The sequence below is a fragment of the Psammomys obesus genome, unplaced genomic scaffold (genome assembly GCF_907164565.1).
Source record: "Psammomys obesus unplaced genomic scaffold, mPsaObe1.curated_primary_1811, whole genome shotgun sequence".
NCBI classification, from domain to species: Eukaryota; Metazoa; Chordata; class Mammalia; order Rodentia; family Muridae; genus Psammomys; species Psammomys obesus.
Window position 1 is genome coordinate 9,258,590 of NW_026585580.1, and position 26,613 is coordinate 9,285,202.

At 41.0% G+C, this 26,613-nt stretch overlaps 1 long non-coding RNA gene across 2 annotated transcripts in view; it reads left to right on the forward strand.

Moving 5' to 3' along the window:
- LOC129677643 (uncharacterized) overlaps nt 1-23,515 on the forward strand; it is a 32,662-nt gene extending 9,147 nt beyond the window's left edge. For both annotated transcript variants that reach the window (XR_008720233.1, XR_008720232.1), the window contains 2 exons: nt 9,259-9,398; nt 23,373-23,515. This is a non-coding gene — a long non-coding RNA (uncharacterized LOC129677643). The remainder of the gene's footprint in view (nt 1-9,258; nt 9,399-23,372) is intronic.
- The last annotated feature ends 3,098 nt before the right edge of the window (nt 23,516-26,613 follow it).

Below are 26,613 nucleotides of genomic sequence, written 5' to 3' on the forward strand. Positions count from 1 at the left end.
TCTTTCTTTCTTTCTTTCTTTCTTTCTTTCTTTCTTTCTTTCTTTCTTTCTTTCTTTCTCTCTTTTGTAGCAAATCTAAATCTCTATCTCCAAAGATAAAGATAAAAGGACTTCTTTTAGTTTTGGTTTCGGAGTGCAGACCTAACTGCCTGGGGCCTACAGCCACTGAAGCGGAGCCCCAAGCCCTTTATCGGCAAAGGCCAGCAGTACATGTCTTGGAGTCCCAGATTCGTGCAGCGGCTGCACCATCCTCCCAGGGCGCGAGTCTGCTAGACGCCATACTAGCTTCGCAGGAGCGCCATCACTGATGGTACAGCCCGCCCAATCCCACAGTGACAGAGAATACGCTATATACTCACCAAAACCAGACAGAAACGCCATACAAGCTAGACACACCAGGCGCTGGGCCTCCGAAGCTTGGAGAGCACAGTGAAGAAACCCCAGGACTTCCCAGAAAGCATCTGGACTAGCAACCCAGTCTCCAGTTACAGCGGGACTTTCTAACCTGGCGGCAGAGCAGCACTGAGCTGGTGGGACACATCAGCCCTCCAGTTTAAGACTAACCAGGGCCAAACCAGAGAACAGAAAGCCTGATTACCCCGATTCCTACTGACGTGACCACCCTGAAATCTCCAGCTGAAGCAAGACCTCATAACCTGGCAGTGACAACAGCACGGAACTGGCGGAGCACATCAAAGAGGCAGGGCCAAACCAGAGAGCAGAGATCCCGGATACCCCGATCTCTGCCAAGTGACCTGCCTGTAAGTGAGTGCACCCTTGAGAATCTGCAGCTCCCCAGATCCTGGGTCCTTCTAAAACAGAAGCCAGGCATCGAACCCCCTCCCACCCATATACCCACTTTGGGAAACAGAGGGGCACTTGGGACATTGAAGTTCCTGCTCTGTGGGTCTAATTGAGGAGTTAAGGCAGTTAATGCCAGAAATTGCGCTGCGATCATCACTAGCGCCTGCGACATATACATTGAAGAGCCCCTCCCACACACTCAAGGGTTCAACATTAGCCATCACTCTGTCCCTCAAGACACACGGCCACGCACACTTACACGCACACACACACACACACACACACACACACACACACACGCATGCTTGCATTTGACCCGTTTGTGCCTGCGTACTTTCCTCCCACAGGTACAGCTAGTCCTCAGCACACACTAAGGACACGGGACCTCTCTCAGCTTCCTGAAGAATTCTCCAGACTCCAGAGAGAGACAGTACCAGTCTGATCAGCAGAATCCAAAAACAAACAGGGAAGGTCTCAGATAAGCCAATGGCCAGGGGTAGGCGAAAGAACACTTCCAACATAAATCAGGACATCATGACTTCACCAGCAAACCCCCAAATCGATGGATACTTCAATTCATCAGAAGCACAGGAAAATGACCTTAAAGCCATGCTTGCTCAATTATTTGAGGCTCATAAGGAGGAAATGAACAAATCTTTCAAAGAGTTGGCCAGTCAATTGGAGGTAAAGAAAGAAGAAATAGACAAAACCCTTAAAGAAACACAGGCAAACATAGCCAAACAAATAGAGACACAAGTAGAGAAAAAATTAGTGGCATACAAAAAGGAAATGAACAAAGAAATAGAGTCCATCATAGAGAGACAGGAATCCAAATTCAAACACATGAAAGAAATGGTGCAAGGCATGAAAACAGAATTAGAATCAATAAAGAAAACACAAAATGAGAAAACCCTTGAGCTGGAGAACTTGGAGAAAAGATCAGGAACCACAAAAGTAAGCATCACCAACAGAATACAAGAGATGGAAGAGAGAATCTCTGGAGCTGAAGACACACTTGCAGAAATTGATACTTCTCTCAAAGAAAAAGTAAAATCAGAAAAGTTCCAATGTGATTGGAACTTCAATGTGATATCCAAGAAATCAAGGATGCTATGAAAAGACAAAATCTAAGAATAATAGGAATTGATGAAAAAGAAGACTCCAGGCTCCAAGGTCCAGAAAATATTGTCAAGAAAATCATAGAAGAAAATTTTCCCAACTTAAAGAAAGAGATGTCCATAAATATACAAGAGGCCTACAGAACACCAAATAGACTAGACCAGAAAAGAAACACATCATGTCACATCATAGTCAAAACACTAAATCTATAGAACAAAGAAAAGATATTAAAAGCAGCAAGGGAAAAAGGCCAAGTAACATATGAAGGTAGACCTATCAGAATCACACCAGACTTCTCATCAGAAACTATGAAAGCCAGAAGGGCCTGGGCAAGTATCATGGAGACTCTAAGAGATCACAAATGTCAACCCAGACTACTATATCCTGCAAAGCTTTCAATCAACATAGATGGAGAAAACAAAATATTCAATGACAAAACTAAATTTACGCAATATCTACACAGCAAACCAACCCTACAGAAGATATTAGAAGGAAAACTCCAATCCAACGAAAACGAATTCACCCAAGAAAACAGGGCATACAGATAATATCCCAACAAAAATGAAAAGAAAACAAGCAATGAAACAGGGTAAGATCACCGACTCCATTAGTTTTGGTTTCGTCTGTTATTTTTGGTTGGTTGGCCAACTATTTGGTATTTCTGAAACAAACTTTCCTCATCTACAAGATGGGTTATAGCAAGTTTTTGTTAAATGAGACAGTGCACTTGAATACTTTGTTAAAGCCCTCCATAGGGCCTCGATTTTCAATTCCTATGCAAGTACCTACACTCTAACATTGATACAATTAAGGTCTTTATATAAATGTCAGCTTTGTTTAAGTAAGAAGCTGTTTTCACCAACAGCATGCTTCATGGATATGTCAGAGGTCTCACAGTCAGCTGTCATGTGGGATGTCTGAGCAGAACGAACAAAGCATTATAACTTAAAAAAAAGTAAATTTTAACAGTAAGGAGGAAATGACAGCTGGGCATGGTGGCATACACTGGTAATCCCAGTGTTCGGGAGGCAGAGGTAGGAGGTGATTTTCACAAGTTTGAGGCTAACCTGACCTGCATCATAGTCAGTTGGAGTTGGAGGAGAGACGCTGCCTCAGAGCATCATATATACATGTTCATGAAAATTCATCATAACTTTGTTGGTCCTTGGGAACAAGAGCATTCTGACTTTTTTTTTCAAAAATTTTTGTATTAATTACACTTTATTCACTTTGTATCCCCCCATAACATTCTAACTTTTTAAAAGTTGATTCTAGTTCTTTCTTTCCTTTTTTTTTTTAATTTTAACTTGATAAATACAAGTTATGACAGAGAGTGATTTACGTACCAAACTCCAGACCCACCTAGATAGCAAAGACAGTATTTTCTTCAAGTTTGACAAATACAAATGAGCTAAGCATTTTGAATGCAGCCTTTACAGATGGCTTCCCTCATTGTTTCATAACTGTTCTTACTGTATGTAGTTTATTATAAAGAAATAAAGTCCGTATGCAACAAAAAGTCACAACTGAAACATGATAAAAGAAAAGATCATTCTAGGTTTACAGAGCCTTATAGAAGATGAGAGCTTGAATTAGATGAAGATGTTAGATTCCATGACACAAGTTAGTGGGAACCTCCACTGTGATTTTTAGGTATAAAACATTCTTCCAAAGAATGACAGTGGGGCTAGCAGCACATACTCTTATGTCATATGAAATATATGTCAGGCATTGTGACAAATCCTTACAATAGATCAGCACATTTGATTTTCTCAACAATTACAAAGTTACAGCATGACTGTATGTCTTTGTAGAAGACGGGTGAAAAGAAATACTGAGAGACTAAAAGAATTGTCAACATTACCCATCTAGAAGTGAAAGCTTGTGATTTGCACTTGGGTGTCTAGTTTTGGAGGTTGACTTCTGCAACCAGGTGTCTCTGCTACTAGAAAGAAAACAGTCAGTGCAATAGCTGTTCCCCAAACACTCAGATCCTGAAGGAATTACTTCATAATTCCCACTTTTGGAAAAATATCCATGAAATCAGTGATTCGGTTTACTATATTTTTTTTCTAAGACGTACCTGGATGTAAATCTATATTTACTAAAGTAAGAAATGTATTTATATGCATTTTATACCAGCCACGGTTTCCTTGGACATGTTGAATTATGGTCCAGACTGGAAGAACAGAAATAAATTATTAAGATATGAGAATTTGCAGAGTTAAGTAGCAAGGTGAGAGGCTTAACCAGATCTGGGGCAGGAAATGGGTCAGAGACAGGAAATGTCAGCTCGGGTCTAGACAGGTAAACAGGTAGATGGTCGTTCAGGCAGTCATGTAGGCTGTGTGAATAGCAGGACACTGAGTCAAGTCTGGGAGTTCACAATCTAGCCTGCACATATTAGGTATCAGATGATAGGCTGGTGCAGAGCTGTAAAGACACAGTGTTAGGTGTCCATTTTACAGGTTCTTGGTGAGTGTGCCGGATAGTTTTATGTCCACTTGACAAAAGCCAGGGTCACCTACTTGAAGGAAGGGAATGTCAATTGAGAAAATGGCTCTACTAGATCTGGCTGTAGGGCATTTTCTCAATAAGTGATTAATGGAGAAGGGACCAGCCCATTGTGGGTGGTGTGAGCCCTGGGCTGGTGTCCTGGGTTCTGTGAGGAAGCAGGCTGAGCAAGCCATGGGGGAGCAAGCCAGTAAAACAACAGCCCTCCATGGCCTCTGCATCAGCTCCTGCCTCCAGAGTCCAGCCCTATTTGAGTTCCTATCCTGACTTCCTTCAGTGGGCCTACAATGTGGAGGTGGAAGCAAAATAAACCCTTTCCTCCCCTACTTGATTTCGGTCATGATGTTTCATCAAAGCAATAGTAACCCTGACTAGGAGAGTGAGGGAGTTACATCCTTCTCTTGGTTTGGTGTGTGGGGTAGGTTCTTGGGCCTGGTTTCCCTGATATGATTTAAATATGCTCATGTGTCCCCAAATTTTCAATTATCCCCAATAAAATTATAGTGTGTCTCCCTTTATAATCCCAGGAATTAGTCCTTTGTCAGTCTGGATGGGTGGTGCCATAGAGGAATTAAAGTTCAGAATGTGGCTGCTCTGGCAAGAGAGCACATCTGAAGACCTAGGTCTGTGTCATCTGGTTGGAATACAAACACATCTTTAATCCCAGGAGACAGAGGCAAGCAGATCTCTGAGTTGAAGGGCCAGCCTGATAAAGAGAAAGTTTCAGGTAAAGAAAAGTTTAGGTCTAGGCATGGTGGTACATGCCTTTAATGCCAACACTCAGGGGACAGATGCATGTAGATCTCTGGGTTCTAGTCAGTTCTGTTCAGGCAGTTCGGTTGAGTCACTTAGTTGAGAGGCAGTGCAGTTCATGGAATACAGAGGCAGTTTTACTGGGAGAGTTTTACAGAGACAGGTTGTAGTGAGAACAAGCCAGACACAGGTGAAGACAGAATGAGCCAGAGAATGAGAAGGGGCCAGAAAATTAGAGCAGATTGCTATCATTAGTTTGAGGCTAAGCAGAGCTATTCAGTAAGAAACTGAGATAAGCCAGATTGAATCAGTCAACTTGGAGAGGGATTTGAGCCTGAACAGCTGAGTTGAACAAGCCAGCCAGAGCTCAGAAAGAACTAGAAAGGGTGAGCTTCTTCAAGCAGTGATTCTCAGAGGCTGAAAACAACATTCTAGACCTAGATTGGATGGTATGGAGGCTGGAAGCGTCCAGGATCTGTGGTTCCGTGGTATAACTTAGATTAGGACCTAGCCTTATCTCTTTATTGTAGAGATGTGAAAGAGAGAAGTTTGAAGGGAACTTCTTAGACAATGAAGGTTTGAAAACAAAAACCAAACCCGGGGCTACGTATCTGCACATGGTATTAGTTGTGGGGTTTTCTAGGAGATGTTTTCTGACACTAGATTTACACTCTGAGTAAGATGAGATCCTTGTTCTTAAGTACCTTGCAGTTCTGAAAAATACAGAGATGTAGATTCCCTAAATCAAAGTAAAGGGATGATATCAGAGCAGGTGTGGCTAATTTGAAAAGGTCTGGTAAGAGAAAGGGAAGGAGAGAGGGCAGGAAAGAGGGAAAAAAAAATAAGGGAGGAGAACAAGGGGAGATATATTACAAAGGAAAGAAAGAGAAATACCTAATAGTAGTCAACTGTATACAGGAGGAAAAGATTCACAAATTTATTAATGCAATTTGCATAAATTATATGTGTAGTTTTTTTTTTTTTTCCTGCCTCAATAGCTAGAGCTTCTTTGAGCATGTCCTAACCTTCTTGTGCAAGAGAGCTGACCTTAGGGACAGAACTGTTTACTCTAGAATTCAAACAGGTCTGGGCATGTCTCGTGAAGCAGGCTTGTGGTCACCAAGATCCTAGTCTCCTGATACTGATGAGGGTAAATTGATGTTTCAGAAGCAGCTTGTTTGGAATAAAAATCACAGTACAGAGGTCAGATCTCAAGACTGGGGGCTCTGGAGGCTAGATTTTATTAGTCATTCATGCTTTATTTTTACAATCATGTTTTCAGTAGCCAGGTGTGTGTATTTAGTTCATGCTATGTCCTGCAATAAGTTACTCCATACTGTATAAAAAGTGGGTTTTCAGATGGTGCCTTCCTCAGACAGACTCTATTTTACAAGCGGCTGTTTGGGGCAGAAGGATGACTGGGCCCCTGGATGGGCATGTGAACAACATCATACGTCTGGCATCATTCATGTAACACAAACTATCAGTAGCTTCTTTCTGGGATTATAAAAAGGGCTATTCTCTAAGTTTGTATGGGGCACATAGGTATGTTAAAATCATAGCAGGGAAATTAGGAGCAAGAATATAAAGGGCAGACCAGGCTGGGGAAAGGTACAGCTCCCTCACCTATACCTCGTACAAAGATGGGTTTTCTAACACGGGGATGGCCCAACTGCACAGCTTATCATCTGATAGTTGGGGTGTCATCAAGGCCTGATGGGCAGAGAACTCTCTTAATTGTTTCTGGGACTTCAGCTCATTTTGGTTCCCAGCTGTTGATGTGGCCTCCTTGCCTTGCTGTCTGTCTGTTCATCTGTTTGCCCACCTGGACCTGCATCAGCCATTTCCTATTCAAATCAGGTTCGGCCATCTCCTCTTTCCAGCTGACTATGTCTTTGCTCTGAAACACTACTCACCCATGTCTGCTTTTTACAGCAGTAGCTTCCCTATGGGTCTGGGTTTGTTACCTTATCTTAACTCCTCTCAGCCCAGTCTGGAAATCTCTCAAGCCCTAGTATATTCATTCTGTACACCAGATACACATACACAGGTATATTTACTGTGTGTTACATAATAGAGTTAATATTCTCGATGAAGGTTGGATTGGCAGAACCTGCATTTGTCTTAGCCAGATCACCTGAGTGGGAAGGATTTTCCAGCAGATTGCTGCTGTTGAAGCTGCTACACCTTATGAATTGGTTGTCAGTTAATACATTTGGACACTATGGAAAGGTACAAACATGTTCATCTATATTTCTGGCAAAGCCTATTCATGACAGTACTGTGCATGTATGTGTATGTGAATGTTCGTATGGACACCAGAGGTACACCCAATGTCCTCCTCAATCGTTCTCCACTTTAGTTTTGAGATAGCATCTCTCACTGAACCCTGAGTTTATCGGTTGGCTAGTTGGGTTAGCAAGTGAGCCCCTGGGATGCGACTGTTTCCTTAGTGTAGGCTTCACAGGCACATGCTACTGTGCCAGGGTTTTATGTGGGTTCTGGGGCTCCAAACTAAGGTCCATATGTTTACACAGCAAGTCATCTCCCCACTGAGCACCGCCCCCACCCCAGCCCTGGTAGGAATTTTGAAAGTCACATATTTTGTTTGTGAATGAAGTATGACTTTTCATTTTTCAAAAACTGCATGAAAAAACAGAATTTTCACAAAACATTTAACATAAGTTAGCATTTTTTTTCCCATGGAGGCCGTATTAGTGTGGCCAATTTAAGCAAATATAAATCTATCAAAGCAACATGGGTGGAAGTGGAGCACAAACTATTAAATAAAACAAGGCAGACACAGGATGGTGAACACCACATATGTCTTACTACTATGTGGAAGTTAGGGAGGTTGATGTTTCCAGAACAGAATACAATAGTGATTACCAGAGCTGAGGAAGGATGAGCAGTGGGCTAATAGAATGACGTGGGTAAAGAGTACTCTCCGCACCTTAACCCAAGCAAGTTAAGGAAGGGAGCAGTAATTCTGGCCCAGGGTTCAAAGGTGCAGGCCATCATGGTGGGTCTCATCTCATAGCAGCAGCCACTGAGACAGCTGGTCGCATTTCATCCACATTCAAGAAGCAGAGAGATGAATGCTCACTTTTTCCTTCTCTTATAGTCCGAGATCCTAGGGGAGGGAATGGTGACAGCCACAGTGGGCAGGTCTTCCCATCTTAATTAACCTAATCAAGGTAATCCCCAACAGGTATGGCAAGAGGCCTATCTCCCAGGTGTACAGCCCTACTGAAAACATTCTAATACTCTTGCAAAAAAGTTAATAGCACAATAAAAAGATTACGCTCAAAGATAATGCCTCATCAGACACAGCAGCACATGAAGTGTTTGTGTTATTTCATGAGTTACAGCTCCTTATTTATATTGAATACGAGTTTTTCTAAATCAACTTGGGAATTTTTTGTCACATTTTAATGTTTTTTAAAATATTTTTTAAAATTAATTACACTTTATTCACTTTGTATCCCCCTATAAGCCCCTCACTTCTCCCCTCCCGATCCCACCCTCCCACCCCCTTCTTCATGCATGCCCCTCCCCAAGTCCACTGATAGGGGAGGTCCTCCTCTCCTTTCTTCTGATCTTAGTTTGTCAGATCTCATCAGGAATGGCTGCATTGTCATCTTCTGTGGCCTGGTAAGACTGCTCCCCTCTCAGGGGGAGGTGATCAAAGAGCAGGCCAATCAGATTATGTCAGAGGCAGTCCCTCTTCCCTTTTAATGTTTTTTTTTTTTTTAAACTGGAACAAAATAATTGGATATATTTATGGGGTATGTTGTGATAATTTGATTTTCATACAAGGTACAATGATTAAATCTGGATAATTAACATTTCTCTCTACTTAAATATCTGTTTTTTGTTTTTTTTTTTGTATAGAGAAACTTTAAACCCCTCTAGTTCTTTCTAAAATGTGCAATAAACTGTAACTATTATCACACTACTGTGCTTTGAGACACTAGGATTTCTCTGTTTTCTAACTGGGACTTTTAGTCTTCTAGTGTTTGTGATGGTTACTGTCAACTGATGACTTGATGTTCTTTGGAAACATAGGTTCGGATGGAAGCAGCTCACCAGGGATGTACCAGGACAGAACAGGGAAAGTGGCTGGCGTTCTCGGAAAGACAGACATCGCTTTAACAGTAGAAGGGATAGAGTAGAAGAATCCTCCAAATGGAAAAGAGCCGTGGCAGGTACTATTGAGCTTGGAGAAGTGTAAAGGTTGACACGTGGCAACAAAATTAAGATTTTGAGATGTTACATTGGACTCAAGGACAGATTTTTATTTAATTTCTCAGTGTATCATTGTAGGAGCAACATATGTGGAATACTGGCAAGGGGCTAAAGAAAAGCATGTTTTCTTTCAGCCGGAAAACCATGGTGTGTTTTTGGGTGATACCCGAGGAAGACAATAGAGCTAAATATAAAAAGAGAAGCTCAGGAGTTGGAGGATTAAATAAAATGTAGAGAATGTAGACATTGGAAGCAGGAGAAGACAGGGAATGGGACAGGAGCCCACTACAGATGGCCTTTGAAAGACTCCACTGTTTGAGGTATCGAAGTAGAGGCTGAGACTCGTAGTCAAACTTTGGGCAGAGTGCATGGAATTTTATGAAAGAAGGGGATATAGAAAGACCTGGAGGGGACAAGAGCTCCAAAAGGAGATCAATAGAGCCAAAACAAACAAACAAAGAAACCAAAACCAAAACAAAAACAAAAAAAACCTGGGCCCTGGGGGTCCTGCAGAGACTGATACTCCAGCCAAGGACAATGCATGGAGAGGACTTAAAACCCTGGCTCAGATGTAGCCCATATACTCAGTAAGGGGAACAGGGGCTGTCTCTAACATGAACTCAGTGGCAGGCTCTCTGATCACCTCCCCCTGGGGGTGGGCAGCCTTGCCAGGACACAGAGGAAGACAATGCAGCCAATCCTGATGAGACCTGATAGATAGGCTAGAATCAGATAGAAGAGGAAGAGGTCTTCCCCTATCAGTGGACTAGGGGAGGGGTATGGGGGGGAGAAGAGGGAAGGAGGGAGGGTGGGATTGGGAGGAAATGAGGGAGGCAGCTACAGGTGGGATACAAAGCGAATACATTGCAATAAATAATAATAATTAATAAAAAAGAAATAGGAAAAATGTAAAGAATGAAAAGCTTTCATTTAGAAGTACAAGGAGAGGGAGGACTCAGCCATGGAAAAGGCCCGGAAGGAGATAGGATCAAAGATGAAGGGTGTGGACTCAGTTAACTTGGACGTGGGTCATCAAATCCCTGAATTCCAGCATTATTAGATAATCACTAAAGCTTTCCCAAATAATTTAAAATAAGAAAGGAAAAGCCTACTTTATAAAACAAGGTAGCCTGTCATGGTGGCACATGCCTATGATGCCAGGAGAAGGAAGCAGCAGGAAGGCCAGGAGTGAAAGGTCATCCACATAGTGAGAGGTCAAAATAGACTACATGAGACCTTGACTAGAAGGGAAAGGGAGCAGACATATGTAGATTCACCCCGTATGAAAAAGTTGTAAATCTAGCATACAATTTAAAACTCAGAACTGTGTCAATTTATAACATAATTTGCTAAACCTTTGGACAGCTAGAGTATTTTCCAAAGCTTTCCATATTAACACTGCAAAAAACAAAACAAAACAAAACAAAACAAAACAAAACAAAAAACAAAGATGGTCACCCCTGGCGGCAGAAAGAGGTATGTTTTTCATCTTTTGAGAGACGTAAAATGACTTGACACTTTTCTGTCTCGTAAGAAGACAGTGGCTGGATTTTAAAACATGAGCCTTGATTTCTGACTTCCATTTTAGGTCAGCCTCGAGGAGTGGTGTGTATCATTGCCAAAAGCACTGTTGACATTTTGAATTATAGTTGTTAACACCTGGGACAATAGCGTGGGCTCCTACATGACAAAGCCTCTGACATAAAGCTGCTTATTCTAGGGGCATTGTCAGCAGTGGGTCTGAGAGCAACTTGTTAACTAATTCTTGGTGCATTATTTTATACAGTGAATAAGAGAGAGGCACCCACACAAGGCCAATGCCCTAGTGTGAGCTTTACATAATAGTAGCAGGAAAGTGAGCTTAATTAGTCTCTTCCAGTAAAAGTATTTGAAAAATTTTCCATTGCCCAATACCATCCCATAATGGAAAATACGCTGCCTGGGAAGGATGTGTAAATATTTGAGTCGAGTTTAACTGATTTCAGTGTCACACACAACCCATCAATCATTAACACTTCAAAAAAAAAAAATATCTGGCTTGATGTTGCCAAGGCACATTCTCTCGCTGAAGACTTTTCAGACTCTCACCAGAATTCCGCAGGTCCCTGGTAAGCACCTGGCCTAATCTGTTATTGTCACAGGTGACAAAACAGAGCCTAGGAATGTCTGGGCCTCAGCTGGCTCCCAAGTGCTTCAGGTTCTCAACTTCCGCTTCCTTCTAAGACCCTAAGCACAGTTACTTCTCACCTCCTGCTCTGCAGGAAGTGCCTCAGAGTACAGTGACATGGGCAGAGCTGTAGTGATGGGAGTGAAACAGTCTGGAAAACTATAGGCACAGGCATCTGTTTCTGAGGCTACTTTCTGCGGTCCTTCATTGCACAGAACGACAGCGTCCACTGGGTAGAAGGTAGAGGCAGATGGACTGAGACGTAGTTCTACGTCAATCTAGACTGTAGATAGACATCTTGTCTCAAACGCTAACGCCAATGCTGGGCACAGTGCCTCATGCCTATAATCCCAGCGCTTGGGAGGCTGAGGTGTGAATGAGGGTTACTGTGAGTTGCAGGCCAGTGTGGGCTATACAGTGAATTTCAGGCCAGCCTAGATGACGTAGCAAGGCCTTGGATTGAAAGAGGAAGAGAGAGAGAGAGAGAGAGAGAGAGAGAGAGAGAGAGAGAACTTAGAACTTAATCCACTGGAGACCAAACCAAGCCAAATCCTCAACTCTTTCTATCCTCTAGAGAAATAACTATGACACCATTAGCTTGGTGTTACATTACCGTGACATTGAATAAGGTTACCACACTAGTGGGTGGTCTGTGGCATATGGAAAAAATCACTACAGTCTGAGTGGCATTTGACATTCTTAAAGCTCTAGATAGCAAACAGCCTGGGTTATTAAATTTCTAGCCTATATATTTTTTCTTTAGAAAACAATTATACATCTATTAGATGATGACTTTGGTCTAAATGAACTCAGTCAACCCAAGTCTTTGGCCATGTGTGGTCAAAGCCCCAACCTTTAGGCATTTGAAATATCATGGATTCTGGCTGACAGGTTGAGAGAGTAGAAAGCCAAGGTGAGAGCAGCATTAATTTGTGGACGAAAGGCTCTGGCTTTGGAATAAACATTTAACATTGAAGGATGCTTTGGGTGTGTTTAGGCAAAGCAGCTGTATTGTAACCTGGGTAGACATTTAGGAAATCCGTGTTCTTCTGAAAGAAATTTTGTCTCCGGGTATGGTCGACAGTGAACTTCATACACACTTCAGAGGCGCCCACTGCAGTGGCCTGGAGCTTCAGCTAACAGGACTCTAGTTACCTTTCTCCCTCTCTTTTTCAACAGTTCCAGCTCCTTGCTTTTTAGCCAGTGCTACGGCTGAGGCCTCATCATGTTTTCAATCTCTGAAGATCAGAGTTAATGTGGAGTGACAGCCCATAGCCCACACATTGGGGACCTTGCAACAGAATGGGAGGATGTACTAACTCAGGCCAGTGAGCATGTGCAGAGGGCACTGTTCAGTCTTGCCCTCTTCACAAGCAGATCCCTGAGCACGGCTCATGCTGTTGCTGGAGATGTTGTGGCTCACTCCCTTAAAATGCAAAAATGTCCAGCTCAGAGCTTGGCTTGATGCTTGCTATCTGCTAACCTCTAAATTATTAACTGAATTAAATAAAAACAGATAGACAGACAACAGAAATACAAGTGGTTCAAGATAGGTGTCTGTAGACAAGTGGTAACGGATTTAAAAAAAATCATTTCTTTCCCTCCCCTTTCCCTAAGAAAAATATATTGAAATTAAAAATATTTCAATCAATATTTCAATTTTTCCTATGTAACATTTTAAAGCTCTGGGCTACAGATATGGCTAGAAAAGAAAAGAAAAGAAAAGAAAAGAAAAGAAAAGAAAAGAAAAGAAAAAAGCACCTGCTGGGAAGGCATGACTATCTGAACCCATGTAAAAGTCAGACATAGCCCGGGTACCAATGATGCCAGAATTGCTACTGGCACGTGAAGACAGAAGGACCCACAGAAGCCCTCAAGCCAGCTAGCTGGGTCTGTGTAGCAGAAAATTAATAAAAAGACCTTGCCTCAAGGTGGAAGGAATAACTCACAGGCAAGGTTTTCCTCTGACCCCCACACATGCACTCAGATTGCACACACACACACACACACACACACACACACACACACACACACACACAATCTTTTTGTAAAGTCTTATTTGGTTGCTTGGTAGTAATGACAAGAAATACACGTTAATTTGGGCATTATTTTTTACTTTATGTGGCAAATAGTAAATAATGAAAATTAGCATTGAAAAATATTAAAAATCTGTTGGGAACCAGCATGAAGATAATAAGACTCAGAGCTTTGGAAGCCAGCACCTGACAGGGCAAATGTGCTGTTTTCTCACATGGTAATTAGGGCTAATAATAGGACCTAGTTCATAGAGTTGCTTTGAAAACTAAATACAGTGACACATGCTGGTAATAACAGAAATCAGTTGTGATGCAGACACCTTAAAAATTTGATGCAATTATATCAACACCAGAGAGCTCAATTACGAGGGAGAAAGAAAGGCTTTATGCATCTACAAAGGTTTAAATTAATATGGAAAACTTAATAACCCCCAAAATGTATATGCACCTAAAAACCAGAGCTTCCAAATACCCAAAGAAGACATGAAAAGCAGATCGTTAGCCTGCTTTCTTGGGAATGAACAGGTATGTGGAAAATCAGTAAGAGTTCAACATAAAACCACAATAATAGTATAAAAATAGCTTACCCACTGATTGGGGCCATAGTTCAGTGGTTTTCACCTGATACGCAGAGGGCCTCAAAAATCATAGTCAAAATCCAACCTGACCTAGTCACAGAGAGCTCCATTAGAGACACCTGATTATAGAAGTCGAGACATTTTAGAATGTATTCTTCAAAACAAATCTCAGAGAAACGTGACAGAAACAAAGTCACATAAAGTACACTTTCTGGCCAAAAATATAAATAAAAATAAAACCAGAGATATGCAAAAACCTCCAAATGTTTGAAAATTAAACTATATATTCCAGATAAAACATGGACCAAAGAAGAGAGCATAACTGAAATTATGAAATAGTTTGCATCAGTTAAAACAAAAGCAGCACACGACATGGGTACAGCTCCATTAGTAGTGGGAAATTGACATCATCACATGCTTATGTTAGGAAAGGAGAGAGCTTGCATTAGTGATTCAAGGTTCAATTTTAAAAAAGTAGATGCACAAGAGCCTAAAGCAAGTGCACAGAAGGAAATGATAAAAACAGGAGAAGAAATCAATGAAGTAGAAAGCAGAAAATATGTCCCCAGATTCTGCCATTACTTCTTTGCAAAGTTCAATAAATTTGGTAAGCTTGGAGAGTAAAAGACAGGCATGGGGATAGAGTTGGGGAGAGAAAATGTTATAGTAACATTAATGATGAAATAAGGGATACCACTGCGGTAGATAGTTTAAAAAAATGGACTAACAGGGGACTAGGGGGATGGCTCTGAAGGCAAAATGCTTGTGTAAATGTAAGGACCAGAGTTTTACACTTCTTGTCCATCTCCAGCACTTACATAAAAGCTAGGCGCAGCAGTCTGTGACTGGAATTCCAGCAATGGGATGGGGAGGCGAAGACAGGTCCATCTTGGGGACCCACTGTCAAACCAGTCTAGCTCAAACAGTGAGCTCCAGCGACACTGAGATACCCTGTCTCCAAACAAACAAAAAGGTAACTAACTAAATAACACAGAATGTTACCAAGGACTGCAAAGGACTTCTGATGTTGACCTCTGGTCTCCTCTGTCTGTCTGTCATCTCTCACACACTCATGTGCATGCACACTAAAAAAAATGCCATGTATAATTTTATTCCAATAAATTTAAAAGTTAGACGAGCTATTAAAATGCCTTTGAACTCACGAGCTACAAAGGTTTGCCCAAGAAGAGACAGGCAACTTTGACTAGACTATTAACATCTGTGAGAGTCAGCAAAGTGTATTCCCACTCCCCCACCCCAAACCTGGACAGCTTCCCCAGTGAGGCTACCAGCCTTGTGGTCTGCAGAGAAAGGCTGCTTCCACACAGACTTCTAGAAAACCAAAGCGTGTATGTGTCAGAACTCATTTGGACATTAGAAGCAAAACAACAACAACAACAACAACAGCAACAACCACCCCAAACTCCAAAAATTCTCCTCAACAATTATGCAATTTTTTTTAACAAAACAGAAAATAAACACACCATAAGCCACGAGTTTAATCCCCTGAATTCTAAATCTATCACATTATTCATTATATTCATCTGTGATGGTCGCAGCTAATGTGTTACATATACAAGAATACTTCTGAATGTTACCTTTTCCATTTGTCTTAAAAAAACAAACAAACAAACAAACAAACAAACACGTCTTTATTTTTAAAATTTTTATCTGAATGGGTGTTTTGCCTGAATGTATGTCTGTGTACTGATTGTGTATCTGGTGCCCACAGAAGCCAGAAAAGCGTGTAGGACCTGGGGCTATAGATTGGTGTGAGCTGCCAGGTGGATGCTGGGAATCAAATCCCAGGTCCTGTGCAAGACCAACAAGTGCTCTAAACCACTGAAGCCATTTCTTCACCCCCTACTTATTTTATCTTATTTATTTATTGAATGTGGTGTCACAAGTCTTTAATGCCAGTACTTGGGAGGCAGTGGAAGGCAGATCTCTGTGAGTCTGGGCTCTACAGAGTGAGTTCTATGCTGTCTGGGATTACATAGTAAAACCTTGTCTAAACAAAACAAAACAAAAAGTCAAAATTAAACAAAAGTAACTTTATTTTAATTGTGAATATATTTTGAGCAATATTACTACATCTAAAAAAAAAAGTCAGTAACCTACCCCCTTTGATTTGCCTTATGCTTAGTTCTTGTATTCATAAGACAGCAGCCAACATTATTTCTCTTCCTGCATGCAGATAACACACTTCCTAAGGTTTTCTTGACAGAAGTAATTTTCAGGTTGCGTTATCAGCCTCTGAAGGTGGGCTTCATTCTCTTCACACTGTCCTGAGTGCCCATTCAGAGAATGTGTTCCTGAGGACCTCATATTCCTTGCAAAGGGTAATCTCACTTTCAGCTCAGTCTGTGGGGTGTTTATGTCAGGACTAGTTAGTTACAGGCCTTCCTGCTGCGCTCCGCTCCCCCAAACCCTCCGCTCTTCTCAGAGTGAATGTTTTGTTCCAGAGGATCTCTATGATTCAACTACTAATTCCTCTTCAAATATCTCCTATAGACTGAAAATTCAAGGCATGGATAGGCTCAGACATCAGGGACTTTTATCTTCCTGGTCCAGTTTGGACAGGTACTTTCTTGGAATTCTGAGCAACTGCCATCTTGGATTTCTAAGATGGTAACTCCAGATTACATTTTATTTTATTGTCCTTTGTTTTTACAGTTTTTTTTTCTCTCTCTTGATGGCTCTCCTATTCTCCGTTCTTGTGGGGCTTTCCACTTAAAATTTCATAGTTATCAATTTATAGGTATCTGGAGTTCAAGCCAATGTAAAAATAAGAATTTTATCAGCATGTACTAGAGTCTAGTAAGTAGGGTAATATTTCAAATTTGACAGCTGAGTTGGCTAGTTTTATGTCAGCTGTGCACAATCTATAGTTATTTGGGAAGAGGGACTCCCAGTTGAGAAAATGTCTAAGACCTTGCTATAGGCAAGCTTATAGGGTATTTTCTTAGTTTAGGGGTTGATGTAGAAGGACCAGCCCATCGTGGGTGGTGCTAGCCCTGGCTGGTCATCCTGGACTGTGTCAGACAGCAGGCTGATCAAGCCAGTGAGCAGTAGTCCTTCATGGTGCCTGCCTTAGCTCTACTCAATGAACTGCTGATGACCCAGGATATGGAAGCCACATAAACCCTTTCCTCCCCAAACTAGGTTTGGTCCTGGTGTTTTATCACTTCAATAGAGACCCATCTAAAACAAAAACTTTTAATATATTCGAATGGAAGTAGTCTAGAAAGTTGTCCCTGTGGCTCATGCTGCAAAAATTTTAAAAAGTGCTTCAACTCCTCCATAGAAGCTTTAGGATGAAAGCCAGAAAGATTTAGGCATAAACTAAATCTTCGTTTTTCAAAAAGTCAGCATCACTCATTCTCTGATTCAAGAAAGCAAGACGTCCAGTCTTCCTTTTGTACCCAGTGATCCTTTTAAGTTTTCTTTTCCTTAGCACAGCAAGATTATTTAGGACATTGTGAAATAACAGTGAGATAGTGATCATCAAATTGGCACAGTGTCTTCTATGTAGAAAGTCTGCCAGTGCCTAGCAACTTGAAGAGACTGTTGTTCGTACTGAAAAACGTATTTCTCAAATGTGACTTTACCGCCCAAGGTAATATTTTAATGAAAGAGGCTCCTTTTAGTGAACTGTGAAAGTCCAAGGACTGTGGCTTGCTAGAGTCTTTATTGTAGACTGTTGTCTATATCAATTCTACTGGACAGCCGAATTGGATTTCCTGTCTTGCCTTATGGATACAAGCCATCGCTTAGCTATATATAGCTAGAACATTCACACGCTGGTATCAGCATTCGTAATGTGACTCTAGGAGGGAGTTCCTTGAAGACTTCCCAAAGGTTAAAGGTATAAATAAAGAAACAAATAAAAGAATTGGACATAAAATTAACTTGAATATTTATAGTTTCTAAAGGGACTAAAAATATGCTGAAGAATGAAAACAAGCCAGGAGTTGTTTGACTCCTTGGGGCCATTAATACAAATGAGCAAGGAAATAAGCTTAAGAATAATATAAATATTGCACTTAACAGGATAGTACATTTTATCAGATGTAATTTCTCATTTCTATGAAAGCATTCAAGATAATCATTTTATACACATTTCTGACTTTTAGAAATTACAAACCATCTAGAGAACACCAGTCCAGGAAAGGCTGCAGATCCAAGTTCCCTATGTTGTAGGCTAGTGTTTAAATTCTAAACACAGTGTCACTGTTTACTTGGCATCCAGAGTTCTCCACTCAGCCCAAACCCGCAGCTGAGAACCAGAACATAAGCAGAATGCCTCCTCCCAGGGCTCATGGTCCACGTGAGAAAGACAGAGCTTTGTTGGTGGTAGAGGCAGCCGGTCTTCATGCCCAGCAGATACTCCAGTGCACAACTGTTTATAACAGAAAGGCTGCTTTATTAGGCGAAGTCTGGTTGGTGCTGTTAAACGGTAAAGTGAACCCTTCTGAACTTTATTTTCTTCGGTATTCTGAGTTTTTCCATGGGCCAAATAAAACCTACCACAGCACTTTAAAATTCAGCTATAATCGAGAAGCCCAAAAGTATCTTAGAACTGGGTCAGAACTGGGAGAGTGGATAATGATTTTCATAACAGAAGGCAATTCATTCATTGAGCAAACGTTTTCTCAGGTCCATACCAAGTTTTCTAAGAGGATAGAGCAGTGAGAAAAAAAAAAAAATCTGTGTCTTTGTGAAAATTGTGTCACGGCAGAAAGTTGCAGGAAATGAAGATGGTAAGTGAATCGCTGTAATGTCAGAAATCAGTGCATAGGAGGGAAGAAGAGAGTAAAGAGACACAGGACCAACTCTGGGGTGAGTGTTGTGCTTGCTGGCTGGAGTGGGAGGAAACCACAGCATCACAGCCAAATGCTGATGAGGTCAGACAGGGGCATTGGGGACCTTCTCAAGCACTCTCTGACTTATTCCTTTGAGTCAAGGTCTCTCCCTGAGCTTGGGGCTTATAGTTGCTAGGCGAGCAGCCAATGAGCTGCAGTGATCCCCCCCCCCCCAGTGCTGGAAGACCTAGCCCAGCTGTTGTGTGTGGGTTCTGGCACCAGAATGAAGGTCCTCATGGTATGCTGCAAACATTCTTAGCTGCAGAGCCATTTCTCCAGCCCCCACATCTATTATTATATGAAATAGAACACCCTGGGTTGGCGAGGTAGTGCTCCCTTAGAACAGCTGTCAGGAGTTACCGTCTTCTGTGAGGAAGCAGGTCAGGAGAGGCACTCCTTTAAAATGTATGCTTTACTCTGACTTTCCATTTCTTCTTTTCCCTCTCCTTCCCATCCCTTCTTCCCATTCTTTTTCCTTCTCCTCTCAGGCCCAAAGCAGTGAACTTGGCCAGTCTTGGCTAGCTACTTCTGAAACCATGAGCCACAAAAACCCATTTCCCCTTTGAGTTGATTTCACTCAGGTATTTTGTCACAGTGAGAAAAGCAGGCTACCACAAGTAATCACCGCATGTGCTGAGTTCTCACCTAATGCATGCCAACGAGATTGTCAGAGCTGCCAAAGCACTTTTCCAGGGAAGCGACTTGTGGCTAGCCCTTGAGTTGAGGTAGAGTCTGTCACCGAACCCAAAGCCCACCAATTTGGCTTGTCTAGCTAGCCAGCTTGCTTTAGGGATCTCCTGCCTAAGCCTAACAAGTGGTGGGATTACAGGCATGTATCAGTGCACCCAGCTCAAATCAGCTATTTTTCTTTACTCTCTGTTTTTTCAGTAAGGGTAAAATTATATCATCTGCTTTCCCAAAATGTAGGATGAATGATTTTCTTCTTTTAAAAGAGGAATTCAAAGAGTTGACATATAACAATTGTATACATTGGTGTGTACAATCTGATTTGATAAGTGTATATAGTATGTAATGATAAGATCATTACAATTAGCATTTATATATCCTCAAACATTTATTTGTTTGGGTTAGGGAACTTCCAACACCTCTCTCCTAGTTATTTTGAAATATACAATAAATTTTTGCACTCTCTGGTCATTCCACTATACAGCACCAGAAACTGTCCCTTACTCAATCCTGATATTCCTTATCAAGCCTCCTTCTATCTCACTTTCCTCTACTCTGCCTAGCTTCTAGTCTTCAGCATTCTACCTCTTCCGTAACACCAGCTTTTCTTTTGTTTTTAGATATCAAAGAAGACATGCAGTACATGTCTGGGGCTGACATTTCTTTACATATTTGTCTTTAGTTCTACCGATGTCTCCACAAACCAGAACAAACCACCTCCCACAAAAACAGGTGGGGTCATGTTCCGCTGTGCACACACGCTCTTCCCGTATGCACTCACTTGTCGTGGGATGCTTCTATTGACCCTATAACCTTGGTAACTAGTGTGACAACAAACACACAAGGACTCAAGTTCCCCGACATACTCCTACCATTTTCTTTGACTCTAGAGCTAGCAGAGGGGCTACTGGGTCAAAGCCTTGACGAACATCCACTTATCCCATATCATCTCCAGTGGTTCTGCTTTTAGTCATTATAATAACAGCAATCTGTGTAAACCAGACCTTGTTTGCTACCACAGACACCTAAGGCAAACAGGTTAAAGGGAGAGAGGTTAATTTTGGCTCACGACTTCAGTTCAGAGTTGGCTGGACCTATTGTTCCCAGTGGAAGCCGCGCCTTCGACACAGGAGCCTTTGGGGATTTCTAATATTCAAACCAGAGCAGTACCCTCTGGGTCAGATGACATTTTGGCTTTGGATTTTATTTTCGACATTTAGCCTTTAAACATCTTCCTTTTTGAAAATGTCTGTTCCAGATCAACCCACTTTCAGTCATTTTTTTATGTTGAATATCTTATGTAGTTTGAATATTAGTACCTTATTGGATGAATCTTTTCTGAATATTTTCCCCAGGTGTGCAGACAGTCTTTTACTTTGTTGTTTCCAGTGAGAAACTTTCACTGGACAAAATGCTACTTGTCTGATATTACTTTTATTGTCTTCTCCAAGGAAAAACCACTCCAGTGTCTTGAAGTGCTTTTCATGTGTTCTCTCCTAATGGTTTCTTATTTAGGTCTTTATAGTGTGTGTATGTGTGTGTGTGTGTGTGTGCGTGTGAGAGAGAGAGAGAGATAGATAGATAGATAGATAGATAGATAGATAGATAGATAGATAGGCTTGTCAGAGATAGGAGTCTAGTTTCATTTTCATTTTTTTTGTATTTTGGCCATCCAGTTTACACAAAAGTATTTGTTGAAAAGCTGTAACTTCCCTTAAAATGTGTGATTATTTGATATCACTGATGAAAGTTAATTGTCTATAAGTATACATATTTATTTCTTGGCGTTCCATTCTGTTCTGTTCATCAGCATATCAGTTATAGGAGAGTATCGTGTGCTTTTGTTATTATGACTGCAGTGTGTTTTGATTGTAGGTATTGTAATATCTTCAAGTTTGCTTCTGTGGTCAGGTTTGCACAAAATATCAGGGGATATTAAAGAGAGGGAGCAGGAGATTGGTAGGAAAGGAAGCAGATAGAGAGAGAGAAGTTGGAAGCACAAGGGATGGGGATAGGAAAAGAATTGGAGGGGAGTAAATGGGGAGTGGGTTTGATGATCAAAGCCTACTCATGTCTGAACATTAAATAAAATCCTTTAGAGGAAGTGTTAGGGTGGTCTTTCCCAGTTCTGTAAAGAAGGCCATTGGTATTTTGATGGGGATTGCACTGAACGAGTACACTGAACTTGGTTCCTGGACACACTAACAGCAGAAACTCTTCCAACCCATAAGAAACTACCCTCCGAGCTCTTTACCTTTGGCAAATTTTTTTTTTGGATGCATTTTATGCAACTATTGAGAAAAGTCATGTAGCTTCATCCTTTATTTTACTTACATATTAGACATTAATTTGCATGCGTTGAGTGTTTTTTTGAATTCCTGGGTGAAGTTCATCTTTCTCTCTCTCTCTCCTGCTATGTGTCTGTAGTTTGGGTATTGGAGCAATGTTGGTTCCCTAAAGTGACTTACTATTATTATTATTGTTGTTTTATAAGACTAAAGACAATGTCTTCTAAGAATTGTTTCAGTAATAGACTTGTTTTTTATAATATGAACAACACTTGTTTGGGCCTAATCTGCATTTTTTTATTTTAAAAATATGTTGTTTATGTGCGTGTGCGTTTACTTGAGTATAAGTGCACACATGCACGTCTGCAAAAAGAGAAACTAGAAGAGGGCGTCAGATCCTTTGGCGCTAGAGCTAAGAGAAAAATCATGCAGCTTCATCCTTCATTTTACCTACGTATTAGACATTAATTTGCATGCATTGAGTGTTTCTTGGTTTATTGCTTGTTACATACGTGCTGTAATTCTAACTCCAGTCCTCATGATTGTACAGCAAGTACTTTAACCAGAGTCATCTCTCCATCCTCCTGAACCAAATACGTATTTTATTGGAAACCTACTAATTCTCTAATCTCACTACTTTCAACTTGCTTCAACCATCTTCCCCTTGCTCCTGCTCTTCTGGCCATCCTAGCTTTTCTTTATCTAAAACACTGCAAGCATCTTTCTACTTTAGAATTTCTTTGTTCTTGTTTCTGGGATGTATCTCAGAGATCTTTGTAAGGTTGGTTTCTTTTTGTCACACAAATAAGTCATTGCTACTCAGAGTCCCTACACTCACTCAGCTTGACTCAGTCGACTCAGTCAACTTCAGCGCTACCCACTTGCATTCCCAGATGCTCCTTTACTTCCTAAGATCTAACGCCATTTGATTTTTTTTCTTGCACGGTCTAATTAATTTCTAATAAGAGCTCTCATAATTAGCTGATTTGCATGTTGATATATTTATAGGTCTTATACTTCTACAACAGTATATCGTTTAACTTCAGCATTTTATCTCAGTGTTAACAGCTGTGATTGACATACAATAGACCATTAACATTTTACATGTAAATAGATATCAGATAAACAAACAAACAAACAAACAAATAAATAAATATTGTGTTCTCTAATGGCTTCCTACGTTTTAAGGTTCTGGAATTATTGATGAATCTTCACTGGGTATGGGCCAGCCCACCCTCTCTTTCACTCTCTGCTAATCCTGAGCTTTGCTATAGGGGAAATAGTTGTCATTGTTTTCTTTCTTTTAATAACAGGGCCCTAGATGGCACAGTGGCACACACCTGTAACCCCAGCACTCCGGGAGGCAGAGGAAGGTGAATCTCTGTGAGTTTAAGGCCAGCCTGGTCTACAAGGCAAGTCTGGGACAGCCAAGGATACACAGAGAAACTCTGTCTTGAAAAACCAAAATAAATAAAGAAACAAATACATAATAATAAAAATTTAAAAAACAAAAATAAAGTAGAATAAAAGTAAAAACAGAGTCTTGGTAGAGCTAATCCTGGGAAAGTGGGATGGATAACGTGAGCCAGAACACTTGTAATTGAAGTGGTCCAATTTATTTGTTTTGAAAACAGTTGGTTTTGATGTATTGCCTTGCTAATAAACCAACGTGAGGTAACTTCTTTGAAAAATAAAAGACATCATCATGTTCTCTCTTAAAATCTAAAATGAATTGCATATACTATAAAATTAAATATATTCTGGATGATATTAAAAATTCACATATGTTTAATTAAAACTCTTACCTACATTTATAGAATAAAAAATGTTGGTAAGTAGATTGGGTTTGTTGCTAAAGAAGACTTTAATATAGTTGGAGACTTCTTCTGAAATGGGGTCTCATATATCCCACACTGTCTTTGAACCTTCTAGCCAAAGGGGTATGACCTTAAACTCCTGATCCTTCAGTCTCTATTTCTCAAGGGCTAGAATTTTAGGTGTGAGGTACCATCCTGGTTGAGTGTAAGAACTATTAAGTCACAGGATCTTAAACATCTAAAGGCTCAGGTAGATTATAGGAAAGGCTTTGCCAACAACAGCCTTCAAAGTGGAACTTTATGGTGGAACAGTCTTGCCTCAGGAATTCCTTCAAACCTTCCTCAGGGTGAGGCAAGATGGGCACATGAACTCCCCCTGAACTCTTTTCTGTATAACGAGCCACTGGTTGAAGCCTCACCTGGCTGAAAACATCTTTTGTTGCAATTAGTAGACAGAGTCTAGACAGCATTCATGAGGGAGAGGTGTGAATGTGTGCTTGTGTGTGTGTATGTGTGTGTGTGTGTGTGTGTGTATTTTCTATTAAAAGGGACCTAGGGCTAAACCAAATAATACTCATCTAAAAAGAAAAAAAATGTAGCCATAAAAATTATTCCTAATGATATTCTGTGGAACTCATAGATTTGTACCTTGTTCAACTGTTGTTAGAGAAGCTTCCTCCTGCAGCAGCCGAGAGCAAACACAGAGTCCCAGAGCCAGACATTGTACAGAGAGTGCGAGACCTTGGAACACTCAGCCCTAAATGGGGCTCCACCCCAGGATGTCTTCAGACTCTCAAGTATACTACTTCCTGTTTCATACTGTTGGACTACTCTGCTCAGCTGTTCATTCATCGTCCACCTACCCTTCTGCCCACCGAGAACGTATTTAACTGCGACCACATGTTAAGTCCTGTCCTTGGTCTGCAGTTGTAGTGGTGAGAACAATCAAGCACATGTTCCCACTGAGTTTACACTCTATCTGGGGGTGGGGAGGGGAAGGAAAACAGCAAACAGGTATATGACATTTCATTTGATAACAGCTTTGAAGAAAAAAATCATGTTAGGGTAAAGGCCAAGGGAGTGACGATGGTGTCTCATGTATTGCGTGGCCAGAGGAATTCTGTCTGGGAATGTGACATTTGAACCAGAGGAAAATGACATGTAACCTTTTTGGACATCTGAGGACAGACTTTTTTTTTTTTTTTTTTGATTTCTGGGGGAAATGCCACTCCTGGGGGTACAAGGACACAAGATTAGCAGTTGGCTGGAACTTAGCATGCCAAAGGACAGGGGTGAGGGTGAAATCAGGAAGGAAGGTAGAGGTCATGGAGAATCTAAAATGGTTTGAACAATGACTCAATATAAGGAATGTTCTTTAAATTATAAACACGTGTACAGATTTAAATGGGAACACAAAACATTTATTATTTAAATTTGCTACATGCTGTAGTATTTGCTATTTTGTGTGATTATAAATTAAACATCTGCTGTAATTTAATTTTAAGGAGATACTGAATATGACTTACTGAACAGATTTTATGATAAACAAGTGAGCTACAGTGCCCAGTAGGGGGAAATCTGGCAGGGCTTTGTCATGTTTCTAGGTCCTGGATTTTATTGTAACTTAAGTGGGAAATCAGCAGAGAATTATAGGTAGAAGGAAAAAAAAAAAACCCAAACAACAAAATCTTCCATCTGACTTAAATTCTCAAACCGGCACATTGGCTTCTTCTGGAGAAACACTTTGTGTGTGTGTGTGTGTGTGTGTGTGTGTGTGTGTGTGTGTGTGTGTGGTACCAGATGGCCTTTGGTCTTCGCTGTAATATATAGTCATATGTCATCATTGGAGTTCATGAACACATCATTGGCGTTTACACCTGGTATGGATGGGTAAAGAGCAAAGGGGTTTAGAGGGGACGTGTCATAGGCAGTGTGTTCAAATGTAAACTTTGGTAGGAATTGTTTTTCTGTAAACTCCATTTTTTTTTTTTTATCCTTAAGAGTGCTCTAGCATACCAGGTCTTATCTGGAACCCAATCCCGTTCTCTGTGGAGCTAGTTGGCCTCATGCTATGTTCCTCTAATGTCACCTCTATGTTACATGATCTCTCTCAGGATCCACTGGACTGGTTTCAGCTGGTAGATCAGGGAGTTTTGGGCTCAGATCAATGGCTCCATATCTAAGTTAACTTTGTTGCTGTTGATATCAGAGTAAACATGATTTCAGTACATCCTTTTCGTTAAAACATGTAGCTCATACATGGAGGAAGTTCTCTTTCAGGAAGAGTTTCTTTTGGCAAAGAATAGTCACCAGAGGCCATCTCCAAGGGACCAGAAAACCTCCCCCCTGAGGATTAGCTTTTATGGTAGCAGAAGGTGCCGTGTAAGCTTCCAAAGAAAGGAAACAAAGCAGCTACGATGTCTATGCACCACAATGACCATCATGGCACAATAACCCTAAGGGTGTCTTAGTAGTATACTACCTTGGCGGTAACCAACAGCTCTTGAGTTTGACTCAACAAGAAGAAAATCATACCTGGTACTAGAAACCTAGCTAATTACCTGCGGCTAGTGAAGTTATGGATCTTGGTGGCTAACTTACAACTCCCCACTTTAGCAAATCAGCACCATCGTTCATTATACCCTAAATATTTATCCTGATACCTACAGGTAAATGTGATTTTAATTCCTCATCCAGAAAACTTCTCTTTGCAACAGATGGTGATCTTTGCAGAAAA